Here is a 13406-nt window from a genome sequence, read left to right on the forward strand (position 1 = left end):
ATTTTATGAAGGAATTCAATGAAATAAACACTATATTGTTTAAAAAAGAGAGAGAAAAAGGCTGCTTGCTGCTTGCTATTTTCAATCTATCAGCAATGTTATCTGTTCGTTTGAAAGTGCTGGGTTTGACTTCATAGATCTGATCAATCTGATTTAATAGACTAGCTTTTATTTACTTATTTATTTATTGAACCTAGGTTGAAAAATTGGTAAAGGCGAATTAATCCATGTTTGACGATGGCACGTCCAAATCACATGTACTTTGATTCAGGCTGCAACTGCGGCCGCCATTACAAGGTAGATTTAATAACAACATTAAAATAAGTATTAAAGCCGTCATTTATTAACGATTACAATCAAAGAGTAATGATTATGTTGTGCAACTGAACAGTATGCAGAATTATTTTCATCCTATTACAAAATATACTGAAATAACTGTCCTACGGTAATATTCTTGACAAAATTTTGTAAAATGGAAATCTAGACAAATTTGGACAAATAGTTCTGGAAGTGGATTTCTATAGGTTGGCAGCGATGGAGTGGAGTAGATATTTGCGAGGCTTTTGGCAACGATTGCCCCATTAATGAACGGCACTTATGCATTTGAGAGACAGAGAATCTCCATACTTCGCTTTTTAGCCACAGGTCTATATGAAATTATAAATATAGTTAATATATATTGTTATTGTATGTGCTATTTTAAAAACATCCATTCTACAATGTCAGTAATATTGTTTAAACTGCTATTTGCAGAAGTACGGTATTTGATAATATATTGAACGGCTATGCTTTTATTACAAATATGTCATCAACACAGGATATTAGTCAAATCTATACATTTTAATTTACAACAATCATATTAATTTTCCTTCCTGCTGTTTTGCTCTTTTCCTATCATGGCAATTCATCCCTTTTGGCCAATCATTATTCACCAGGCCCCCCATCACTACGGAAATGGTCGCCTAGCGAGCGATAAAGCCCTGACCCCCTCCCCTTCCTCTAACATTGTTGTAAGTTGATTGGTCAGCCTGTGTTTGGGTTGCCGTGGCGATTGATTGCCTGCATTGGTTGGCAGTCTTTGTGTCGTCTCCTCCAGCAAGCAGCCATGCGCTGACCTGCATGTCTTGTTGCTGGGGTGACCAGAGACTGTTCGGTGCATTGTGGGTCTATTTTCTATTGACCTGTGCACATATACTGATCAATAATGGTCAAAAGTCACCACTGTACACACAATAAATATGATTGGACATTTTTTGCTTACGCACAGCAGTAATTTGAGCCATTGTGCGCTTTTAATTCTTTAGTCACTTTGTTTTTGATCAGTTTCTGTGGGTGTTGTGTCCTTATTATTTATTTGAACAGATGGCTGGAGCACACACACGTGTGTCAGAAGAGATATTATTCGTGACATATGCTGTGTCAACGCAGTACTTTTCAACATGTCTCCAGGGCATCAGTAGAGACATGTAGAGGACCATTATAGTTCAATTCACACTTAATTATTATTTGATCGTTAAAAAAACAGACTACAAAATGGTTCCTCTGTATTATTATTTTACAATTATAACATACTGTATATTATATCAATGCTTGTTTTAAATATAAAGACACAGTGAATGACAAAAATATGAATATATTGGCAATAATTTCAATGAATTCATAGATATTAATTACAAAAAGAAAATGTATATTTTACGTCACATTTTCTTTATTATTGTTATATTCGCTAGTAGTACATTTAGCTTCTGAAGCCAGTAAAACAATAATAATAATAATAATCATTATTATTATGTAATCATGACTAATAATATTAGTAATAAGAACAAAAAGTAAAATTTAATTAAAAATGTGAAATAAAATTGAACAACAATCATATTTAGATTATATTCCATCATCTAATTCACAGGTGTCAAACTGGTGGCCCGGGGGCCAGATCTGGCCCGCCACATCATTTTATGTGGCCCGCGAAAGCAAATCAAAATTGCTAATTCTGTTCTATTGTAATAACGTTGCGATATCGCAAGCATTTTTTGTTACCAACCCCCCTTTGAAAAGAAATGTACTAGTTGAAAATGTTTTTATTGGCTTCTGATTTTAAAAGTAGTTATTCATCAATTTGTCGTGTAATTATATGAGGTGATAATTCCTTTATATGGGTTCACAGTTATAACGGCCCTCAGAGGGAAGCCATAACTACGATGTGGCCCGTGACAAAAATGAGTTTGACACCCCTGATCTAATTGTTGTAATTTTACAACGATCTATAGTTTGTACATTATAAATGTACTAATTGTTATTATACACATGTAGAACAAAATACGGATACATTAAAATAATATCAAAATAATTTTTATGTTTTAAAACAATACATCATCTTTATATCATGATAATGAGATGGTAAATAATATAAAAAATATCCAAGATTCATCATGAATTGTTGTTATTATTATGCCATTATTGGTATTGCATAATCTTAGTTGAATATAGTGTAGATAAACTGTATAAACCACAGTTATGACTGTAATATAATATTATTTTAGGGTTATAAAATATTATTTTTCATGTTTTTTTTATATGAATATATCAAGTACAAATGTATTTTTTCTTTTATTTATTAGTAGAATGTCGCAATTAAGGTCTGAGACATGGACCCTTCAGGTGTCAAACAGGTATCTTTATTTTGATGGAGCATGGACGATGATATGTACGCTGTTTGCGGTTCTAATGCTAAATTTGTTACACTGTGTCATCCCTCTCATGGCTTCCCTTCTCTGGTGCCTTTTTGCTACTTGTGCTCCAAATGTGTCAAACACTCGTAAAGTCCTGTCTATCTCACTATATAGCTCGTCTTTGGGGGTAAAGGGTGCAGTGGAACCTCCAAAGTGGAAAACAATCACGTCATATTTTCCCATAGGAAAAAAACGTAAGCAGTCAATCTCAAAGTGTGGTCGGCTCCCTTCTAGTGGCACGCGAAAAAAGTAACTAAATGAACTGTAGATAATGTTTTAAAACTTTTTTTTTAATCCACTACAGTACATTTGTTAGGTACATTTCAGTACTATTTAACTTTTAAGTACACTGCATAACATTTCCATTTAATTTTTTTGAACTGTTTGTTTTCCAACATTTATTTAAGTTGAATTTGTATCAAACCGTTATGCACAAGTAAGCACAAGAAATAATACTATTAGGCTAATGATATTGTACTCATCACTCTTTTGGAGGTTCCACTGTATTGCAGGTGTCATGGTTGGAAAAACAAGTACCTCTTGCATACTGGAGAAGATCCTTCAACTAACATAGGAATTCTGGGAGAAAAACAACACGTAGAGAACATCATGTGTTTGAGTTCACTCCAAATGTTAAAAAAATAAGGAGAAAATGTCTAGCGGTTGTCAGGCCAGTGTGAAAAGGCGCTGTCACACAGCAGCCCGTATTCTCAATATAGGAGTGTGACGCTATTTGTAGAAATGATTTTGCATTACACACCCTTCATTTGTGTCAAAAGGGGACACTAGAACAATACTCAAACTCTTCCCAGCGTTCGCCCAGAATTTCTACAGTGCAAATGCTGAAGAGTGATGCATGTAAGCCGGAGTGTTTGCTTGCCACGACGCAACACACACACACACACGCACACGCACGCACACACACACACACACACACACACATACATAAGCACACAATTACCATGTGTTTACAACTAGGGGGCGGACACACGATATAATATAATGGTGATATTTTTTGCTAAGGTACTGATTAGGATTGGAACAAAATATCGCTATCATGATGTATGGTGTCATTATCAACACGAGTGGATCAAATGTCACACTTTAGATTTAGACTTTTTCCATAATTCCCCATTTACTCTATTTTTACGATGAAATATATTTTCTCTTTGTCAGTTACAACGCTATCGTTATGTGTTGTAACTATCCAGTATATTGATTGTTATCGCGCAATTCTTCATGATACATTTGGTATCGTTGGAAAGATATTCCGATAAGGATTTGCAAATCATTGTATTCTCATATCATCATCTAATTTTTCTTTGTGGACTCGCCTAATGTGTTACGTAATATCTGCATTACAGTAATAGCAAAGTATTTAACTCATTCATTCATTTTGCGTGCCACATATCCTCACTAGGGTTGCGGGCCGTGCTGGGGCCTATCCCAGCAATCTCTGGGCGAGAGGTGGGGTACACCCTGAACTGGTCGCCAGCCAATCGCAGGGCACATATAAACAACCGACCATTCGCACTCACATTCACGCCGACAGGCACTTTAGAGTCTTCAGTTAACCTACCATGCATGTTTTTGGGATGAGAGAGCTTGTTTGTTTGTATGTGCCCTGCGATTGGCTGACGACCAGTTCAGGGTGTACACCGCCTTTCGCCCAAAGATAGCTGGGATTATTCCCTAGTGAGAATAAGCGGTACGGAAAATGGATGGATGGATGGATGTAATATTTATACAATATGGAAATATAAACACAATTTAACTATACATATATCTATATAATTAAACAAAATTACACAATGCATATAAAGAAAAATATTTAAATGTAATTATATGTATAATTTACATATTTATTATATTGTAATACAAACACAATTTAACTATAGAATTCACAAAATGTTATACATGAAAAAAAATGTATTTAAATATAATTATATATATATATATATAATTTTGTAATTTATGTAACTAATGAAAATATTATGATAGAAACAAATATATATTTGTTAAAATTATGTATTATAAGTAAGAATTATGTATTATCTTCAAAGGGACTATACTGACAATACTGAATATTACTAGAATTAGGAAATTATAGCGGTATTAATAAAATATTATTCATAAAATGCATTTTAATATAACTAATACTCAATTAAATACAAATATTGTTAATACTTTATTATTCTGAAACTATTTATATATAACTACAATTAAGTTCCCCTTTCGAAACAAAGGTGTCTGCGGAGCGATACTGTCACCTCATGGCGTTTTATGGTATTGCTGGATTTAAACTAGTGCATTGTGTATAATATATGTACATTGGAACCCCCTTCGCGTGAAATAGGTACTGAGAATAGTGAAAATATGTGAATAATTGATGTGCCCTTATACAATCCCCAATTCCGATAAACTCAACTCTATTTATAAGGCACAACCACAGCTGAAAACAAAGTGCTGTCCACAGATAACAATCAAACTTAAGAAATAAAAACAATTTTGGATCAACAATTAAAATAAAATGAACAATAAAAACATAAAACAGATGTTGAGTCTTATGCCGGGTTGAATGCCAAAGGAAAAAAACGGGTTTTAAGATGGGTTTTAGTGAAGTTGAGACATTGTTTAAAACGTAAATAAAAACTGAATACACCGATTTGCAATATTCAGATGAATACACTACAGAGACAATATATTTAATGTTCAAACTAATAAACTTTAGGTTTTTTTGTTTTGTTTTCCAAATATTGACTCCTTTTGTATTTGATACCTGAAACGTGTTCCAAAAAAGCTAGGGCAGGGGCCTGTTTATCACTGTTATATCACCTTTCCTTTTAACAACGCTCAATAAGCGTTTGGGAACTGAGGACACTAATTTTTGAAGCTTTGTAGGTGGAATTCTTGCCCATTCTTGCTTGATGTACAACTGCTGTTGGTCCACAGTCCGCGGTCAATACATGACAATATCCATATTGTGTCCCACCCCTACTTAGAACCACTTTGGGGTGTGCACACGTCCATTCAACAACAGATTTGAATGAGCAGCATGATGCGGCATTGTGTATGTAATTGAGCATCATGATTTACGATGATTGACTTCCAAACCAAGTGAACACAAGAAAACGAGCAATTATGACATCTAACAAATCTTCTGTCCTTCTCTCTTCCTCCTATCAATCATCGCCATTATCATGCCTTCCATCCATCCATCCATCCATCCATCCATCCACAGGTGACCTTTCCGAGCCGAGGTGGAAATTCCAGAGCACTTTCTCGTCGCCTCTGTGCATCCGCGGAGTGCATTTATGTACTTGGACTGACAAACACACACACGCACACAGCCTCCAACACTACACAAGACTGACTGACAAGTGTACATAACACGAACACACACCATGTAGAGCCGAGAGCGCCATCTAGTCGCCGACAGGGTGTTTTAGTACAGTGCGAGCCTACTGTATGTGGACGGTTTATTCAAAAAAAAGAAAAGTGCTGATATGTCACTTCCATAGACATGTCTATACATCTCTATTACTTGACAAATATAGAGGGACTGACTGGCGGTGTTTTAATTTTAATAAGAGAAGAAAAAAAGACAGAAAGAAAGAACATACAAGAAAAAAAATCATAAATCATCAGAAAGAACTGTAAATAACTTAGTCGACAAAGAACAGCATTTAAAAACTGGAACAAAGGCAAAAAGATCTTTAGAAACAGAAAAATTACACAACAACAACATTATTATTATTATTATTATTATTATTATTTCCACTAGTAACATTATCATCTTCATAAAAAGGGATTATCACATTCCAAATTGTACAATGGGAAATCACTAACCTATTTTAAATTTCTACGTAGATTTTAGGTAATAAAAAAAAAAAAACACAGGAAGGGGGCGGGAGGGAGGGAGGAGGGGGTGGGATTGCACTTTTATTGAGGAGGTTTTAATATTTGAGCTATTTTTTATTTATTTATCTAATTATTTTGTTTATCCGGGGCGGAAAGGGATTTGAGTGGGTTGCAATATTTTCATTTTAGAATTTTTCTAGAGAAAAAAAAAAACCTAAAAGTTCTGAGGGCCTGTTTCTGTCAGCCTCTTGCAATGGAGTAATTATAATGTATGTATTATTAATGACGATGATGATTATATTTATTTCTAATTTATTGAACCCTGTTTTTGATCCTCTCTCTTTTTAAGTTAAAATAAAAAGTACCATACTACAGAACTGTCTTGTTGTGTTTTACTCAGCGTGTGTGTGTGGTTTACATTTGTGTGTAAGGAACGGTAGAAATGTGAATCACTTTGATACATTTTACCATGCAAGAATAACTGGAAAAACTGCATTGTGTGTGTACGTGTGTGTGTGTGTGTGTGTGTGTGTGTGTGTGTGTGTATGGTAGGCCGCCTGTGTGGAGTTTGCATGTTCTCCCCGTGCCTGCGTGGGTGGTCTCCGGGCACTCCGGTTTCCTACCACATCCCAAAAACACGCGTGGTAGGTTAATTGAAGACTCTAAATTGCCCCTAGGTGTGAATGTGAGTGCGAATGTTTGTTTGTTTGTTTGTCTGTGCCCTGCGATTGACTGGCGACCGGTTCAGGGTGTACCCCGCCTCCCGTCCCGAAGATTGCTGGGATAGGATCCAGCTGACTCGTCTGTATGAGAGTGTTTGAGTTGTGTTTATGAGAGCCTTTCAGTGTGTGTGTGTGTGAAAACATTTGAATAGTAAGTGTGAGAGCTAATCCTGAATAATGTCCCTAAGAAGCATTGTCAATAACTGTAACTGTGTGTAGAAAAATAAACACCAGTGGATTGACTTGAGGGAACTGAGGCTGTTGTCGAGTGGGCGGCGCTCCAGCGTGGACACAGCTGCACACATCTGCGGGCGGTGGAAGGACAGTTGGATGGGGGTGCCTGTAAGTAAGTGGGGGCGGCTGTCTGTCTGTTCTCCGAGCGCAACAAAACGCGGATGCGTGTGGGTGTCGGACGCTCGGACGTCACCCACCCATCCACCAAGCGGATCCCTCCCTCTCCGTTATTCCCTCACTCCTCCCCCCCGGCCTGCTGCTCGCCTGCCCGACCGCACGCACTCCTTTTTCTCGCTTGCCCCCGGCCAGCCTTCGCCTCTGCTCGGCCACTCGCACCCAGACGGAACCCACCGACTCCTCGGGACACAGGGGAGAGCAGAAAGAAAATGCCGGGAGGGGAAACAACACAACTGGATAACTGAGAGGAACGACAAGCGGGCGCATTGCAGCATCTCGCTCCTCCACCCCGCGTCAAGATCTTCAATTGTTGTTTTTAACGGCCTCTTGACAACATTCTGACCCGAAAAGAGAGTTTGAACTCGCATGCGGGAGAAGATGTAAAGAGCCCGCGTGTGCTAAGCTTGAGCTGGACACGTTAATTCAACGGCACCGTTAGCTCATCTCTGTGGAGACCACACTTTCGCTCTTATTTTTTCATTTATTTATTTTTTTGCCAAATCAAATTCCACACTTCCCCACGGGCAGAAAGGCGACGAGAAAAACAACAAGTAAGTGCTGTTTTTACCCGTTAGCTTTCTGGAAAATAAACACCATATGTGTGCTTTTTGCGGCGGCTTGGCAGGCTGACGCGAGGCGAATGGCGACGACGTCATCACGCACTCACGCGAGTCATTTAATTAGCTCAAAATAGCGGGCCTCTGGCGATTGAACGCAACAGAATGGCACGTTAATGTTGTAAAAGATTGAAATACATTTTATCCAAAACTGGTAGTTTTTCTTTGCTTGTCGCTAATACTTGGTGTCGCTGTTAGCCTTCTGTGTGAAAGTTAGCTTACGACGCTCACACACAGCTGGAGTAGTAATATGAGAGTAATAACGAACCCCCCTGTATAAGAACCAGAATCAGAATCCTCTTTATTTGCCAAGTATGTCAAAAACACACAAGGAATTTGTGTCCGGTAGTTGGAGCCGCTCTAGTACGACAATAGACAGCCATTTTGACTAGAAATACTTTTGAGACATAAAAACACACTACGGAGAGTCACTTAGCCTCCAGCAATTTAATGGCAAGAGGGAAGAAGCTGTTCTAATGGCTCCTGGTTTTAGTTTGCATTGATCGATGGCGCCTACCTGAGGGAAGGAGTTGGAAGAGGTGGTGACCAGGATTTGGAGGCTCCAAGAGGATTTTGCATGCTCTTGTCTTAGGTCTGGCAGCGTGCAAGTCTTCAAGGGTGGGTAGGGGCGTACCGACAATTTTTTTTGTCCCTAATGAGGACAATCGCTATAGAAAATGGATGGAAGAATGGCTTCTCGTCTATATGTGCCCCGCGACTGACTGGCAACTCCAAGTCAGCTGTCCTCGGCTCCAGGTCACCCATAACCCTAATAAGGACAAGCAGTGTAGAAAATGGATGGATATAAGCAGTAAAATATCCTAACATGAAGCTTGTTCGATGAGAGTGTCTACATTTCATCTGATTTCATGGTATGTTTGACCCAACTGTCATACTTACTTATGAATAAATGATAGCATTTGATGTATTCATCAAGCATTACTTGCTTAAGGATGGTGATTTGGGCCATTATCCATTGTTTTATTGAGATGTACAGGACTTCATATACAGGAACTAGAGCACTCAATCCCATGCTTCTGAAATATACATGTGCTTATGTGTTTTTTGGAAGCCCATTCCATAGCCTGTGCAGTGAGTTAAATGAATGGATTGTCTAAATCAGTGGTTCTTAACCTGGGTTCGATCGAACCCCAGGGGTTCGGTGAGGCAGTCGCTGGGGTTCGACGGAGGACTCGACACACACCGCATGCGTGCTTTATCCAAAAAAAGCGTTTTTACACTGCTTTTTACACTGTTTTTTTGAATGCCTTGTTCAGGCCGTTCAAAACGCAAGGGAGCGTCAAAATTGGCGTTTACCATTGTGGCGCTGCGCCTCGAGTTGAAATGCTTTGTTCTTTTTCTTCTTTATTTAACAACATTTCAACAATACAGTGGACTTGAGTAGCACTGCTGTGCCGTCAGACAGCGCATCCAATAGTAAAAAAACAGCCCAACAAATGTACTCTTTCCAAAGAACCCTTTTCAAGGATTGTAGAAATAACATAAAGAAAAGGAACAGACTTTGTTATGAATGCTAACAACGAAGTCCGTTCCTCTGATATGAGAGTGGCACTTACCAAGGGGAATGCCAACAGCAAAATTCATATCCACTTACAGTAAATTTTCTTTGAATTGAATTTTTTGGTTGTTCTTTGTGTGAAATACATGTTTTGTTGGTTTTGTTCTTTTAACACAGTGATTTTGTGTGCAAGAATCTACACAGACAATAAAGTATATGCCTGTTTTAAATTTGAAATAAACCATGTTTTATTTTTCAAATTAGGAAGGGTTCCGTGCACTCTGTATGAAACTTGCGGGTTTCCATCCCTCCAACAAGGTTAAGAACCACTGGTCTAAATAATGCACACCCTAACTGTGACCGGTCAGTTAAAAAAGCTTGACATAGAGCATCGTATTCATCTAGGTGTCATAACAGTGGTACCTCGACAGAGGACTTTATTTGTGCGACCATTCATAGCAATTAGATTTGGGATCATTTGTTTCAGATTCTGGGCAGCACGTATGGGAGTGGTTAGCATGTCTGCCTCGCAGTTCTGGGATTCTGGGTTCAGGTCTCCACTCTGACTCTCCTGTGTGGAGTTTGCATGGGTTATCTAAGCTTGCGCGGGTTTTCTCCAGGTGCTCCAGCATCCTCCCACATCCTAAAAACTTGTATGTGAGGTTAATTGGGGGGGCGGGGGGGGGGGGGGGGGTGGTTACATGGAGCTTTCTATTCTGACTATAATCGGTTTAGAAGCCCAAACCAAGTGAAAATGCTCCAGACAACAACCGGAATAAACTGGCCAAGAATACCCCTTTTGGCAAACTGCTCAGAAGTCAATTTTCGTCACGTAAACCATCAATTAGAATGGAGCTGGGAAGCGATCTGTCTGCGCATGCTCCGTCTTGACATAAATGTGTGGTGACGTCGGGGCCTGCTACACGCTGGAGCAAGAGGGGGCACGGCTCCCTTAAACAAACGCTGTGCCCCCTCAAATCAAATCCGGGCATGCTTGCCAACTCTGTCTCCTCCACTTCAAGCTGTGTGCCGTGCCAGCTGTGATCAGCTGTCTCCAGTGAGACTGTAGAAGGGGCCACAAAGTCATTTACTTTTTAAGGAAATAATTTAAGTGCCTTAAACATTTATTCATTTGTGTGCATTTGCATAATGGTGTTTGAGGAGTTTAAATTTACGTGATTTGCGCTGTGTGGCAATCAAGTTAGTGGGAGTCCACCACTGCAAGTGGTGTGATTTTCGAGTTTCAAAATAAGAGCGAAATCAGAAGTGCTATGTTGGTTACTTGAATGTTGCTGGCTTAATGTCGTTTCGATAGATTCGCTTTGTAGTCTACTCATTGATCCTATGTTATGTGCCCTTGTCTATTTGTACTTTTCTGTCCTACTCTATTTGAAAACCACACCCACACAACTAAAAATATGCCAAAGAGACAGGAATTGTACTCATGGGGAAAAAGTGACAGAAATTTTGAATTTTCAAGCATTTTCACGAGTGCCGTATAGAGGGCGGTTCTTCTTCTTTTCCTTTCGGCTTGTCCCTTTAGGGGTCGCCACAGCGTGTCATCCTTTTCCATAAAAGGTTAATTTGTCAAATTTGGGTACCTTAAACATTTTTTTTATTTTGTGCTCATTTGTTTATTATTTTCACATGATTTGTTCATGGGTTGTAACGTCACAGTGGCTGGAGGAGCGAAGCTTGCGATGCAGTTGGTAGAAGTTTGTGTTGGTACAGGATTAGAAATTCGTTCGGCTGGGGGCTTTAACGACAAGTGGATAATGACACACAAGTAACAGTGCCCTGTTAAAAATATATATTACCTGCAATACCCGAGTGTGTTATTAAGACTGAAAGTAGTTAAGTAGTGAAAGATGCCGTGTAGCAATCACTAAGTTATAATGATAAATAATAACAATCAAAAATATGCTGTTACATGACGCTCCCTGAACATTTCTGCCTGCTCCCTCAACTATGCATGCCTGGGTGACATCATCATTTACGCACGTTGTAAATATGGCGGCTCCCGACCAGAGCTCGTATGCGACGGAGATCTTGTTTTTAATGACTTGTAACTTGTTTGTCATACATGCAAATCAGTCGCCTTTCGGCGGAATTCTCCGTTTTGAACTCAAAATAGGCCATTTACGTGAATCGTATAGATCCGATGAGTTTTTCCTGGGGGGGGGGTCGCCATCGCTGACGTCATCGGCTGTTTTGTACTCCTTGAACGCTGACAGCTAAATCCATTCCACACATCCACCATCCACACACAGATGTCTTCTTCTTCTTTTCTTTTCCGTTAGGGGTCGCCACAGCGTGTCATCCTTTTCCATGAAAGCCTATCCCCTGCATCCTCCTCTCTAACACCAACTGCCCTCATGTCATCCATCAACCTTATCTTTGGTCTTCCTCTAGCTCTCTTGCCTGGCAGCTCCATCCTCATCACCCTTCTACCAATATACTCACTATCTCTTCTCTGGACGTGTCCAAACCATCGAAGTCTGCTGTCTCTAACTTTGTCTCCAAAACATCTAAGCTTGGCCGTCCCTCTGATGAACTCATTTCTAATCCTATCCAACCTGGTCACTCTAGAGCGAACCTCAACATCTTCATTTCCGCCACCTCCAGCTCTGCTTCCTGTTGTCTCTTCAGTTCCACTGTCTCTAATCCGTACATCATGTCTGACCTCACCACTGTCTTAGAAATTTTGCCCTTCATCCTAGCAGAGACTCTTCTGTCACATAACACACCTGACACCTTCCTCCACCTGTTCCAACCTGCTTGGACCCATTTCTTCACTTCCTTACCAGACTCACCATTGCTCTGGACTGTTGACCCCAAGTATTTAAAGTCCTTCACCCTTGCTGTCGCTTCTCCCTGTAGCCTCACTCTTCCCCCTCCACCCCTCTCATTCATGCGTATGTATCGTCTTACTTTGGCTAATCTTCATTCCTCTCCTAATTCTTAATATTACTCCGCGGCGGACTAATATGCCAGCGCATTGGCCTGAGGTTCCGCCTGTCACAGGAGTTGACGAGACCAGAAAAAACACTTCCGCCGCTTCTGTTGTTAAGAAGTAACTGTACTTTTACTCCGTTATATTGATCTAAATGTTGCTCGCTACTTTTATTTACCAATTATTGCTTATTTAGCAACTATTTTGTGCGCAAGACTACAACTTTGACTTCCACATGGGGCACTGTTTGCGCCAATCCAGTTTAGCCAGTGACGTTTAAGTCTAGTTCACCAATCAAACAACACAAGAAAGTCACATGACCTCAGACGTCTTCTATTGGGCTTCCCGTGCATAGGTATTAACAGCCAGCCCGGCTGATTGTTGGGAAGGTCGACGTTACCATGAAGGCAACGGCGTGCTACTCTTGTTTACATTTAGATGAACAAAAACAACAGCTTTCATGTCTTGTAGTATTTGTCGGGCACTGTCTGCCCAAACGTGGATATTTCAGCTCACTTATAAATTTAGAAAACACCATGCAGTAAATTGCAGATGTTTGACACACACACACACACACCCCTACACACACACACA

The 13406-nt window shown here is 39.6% G+C and overlaps 2 protein-coding genes across 6 annotated transcripts in view; both read left to right on the forward strand.

The window, feature by feature from the left end:
• LOC133401337 (CUGBP Elav-like family member 3) overlaps positions 1-6627 on the forward strand; it is a 55573-nt gene extending 48946 nt beyond the window's left edge. For all 4 annotated transcript variants that reach the window (XM_061674212.1, XM_061674215.1, XM_061674213.1 and 1 more), the window contains one exon: positions 5971-6627. The gene's annotated coding sequence lies outside the window, so the exon portion shown is untranslated. The remainder of the gene's footprint in view (positions 1-5970) is intronic.
• A 1082-nt stretch (positions 6628-7709) lies between these two features.
• The window catches only part of cers2b (ceramide synthase 2b), a 33192-nt gene continuing 27495 nt past the window's right edge, over positions 7710-13406 (forward strand). For both annotated transcript variants that reach the window (XR_009768409.1, XM_061674216.1), the window contains exon 1: positions 7710-8274. The gene's annotated coding sequence lies outside the window, so the exon portion shown is untranslated. The remainder of the gene's footprint in view (positions 8275-13406) is intronic.

This window comes from Phycodurus eques, chromosome 4 (genome assembly GCF_024500275.1).
Source record: "Phycodurus eques isolate BA_2022a chromosome 4, UOR_Pequ_1.1, whole genome shotgun sequence".
Classification (NCBI taxonomy): domain Eukaryota; kingdom Metazoa; phylum Chordata; class Actinopteri; order Syngnathiformes; family Syngnathidae; genus Phycodurus; species Phycodurus eques.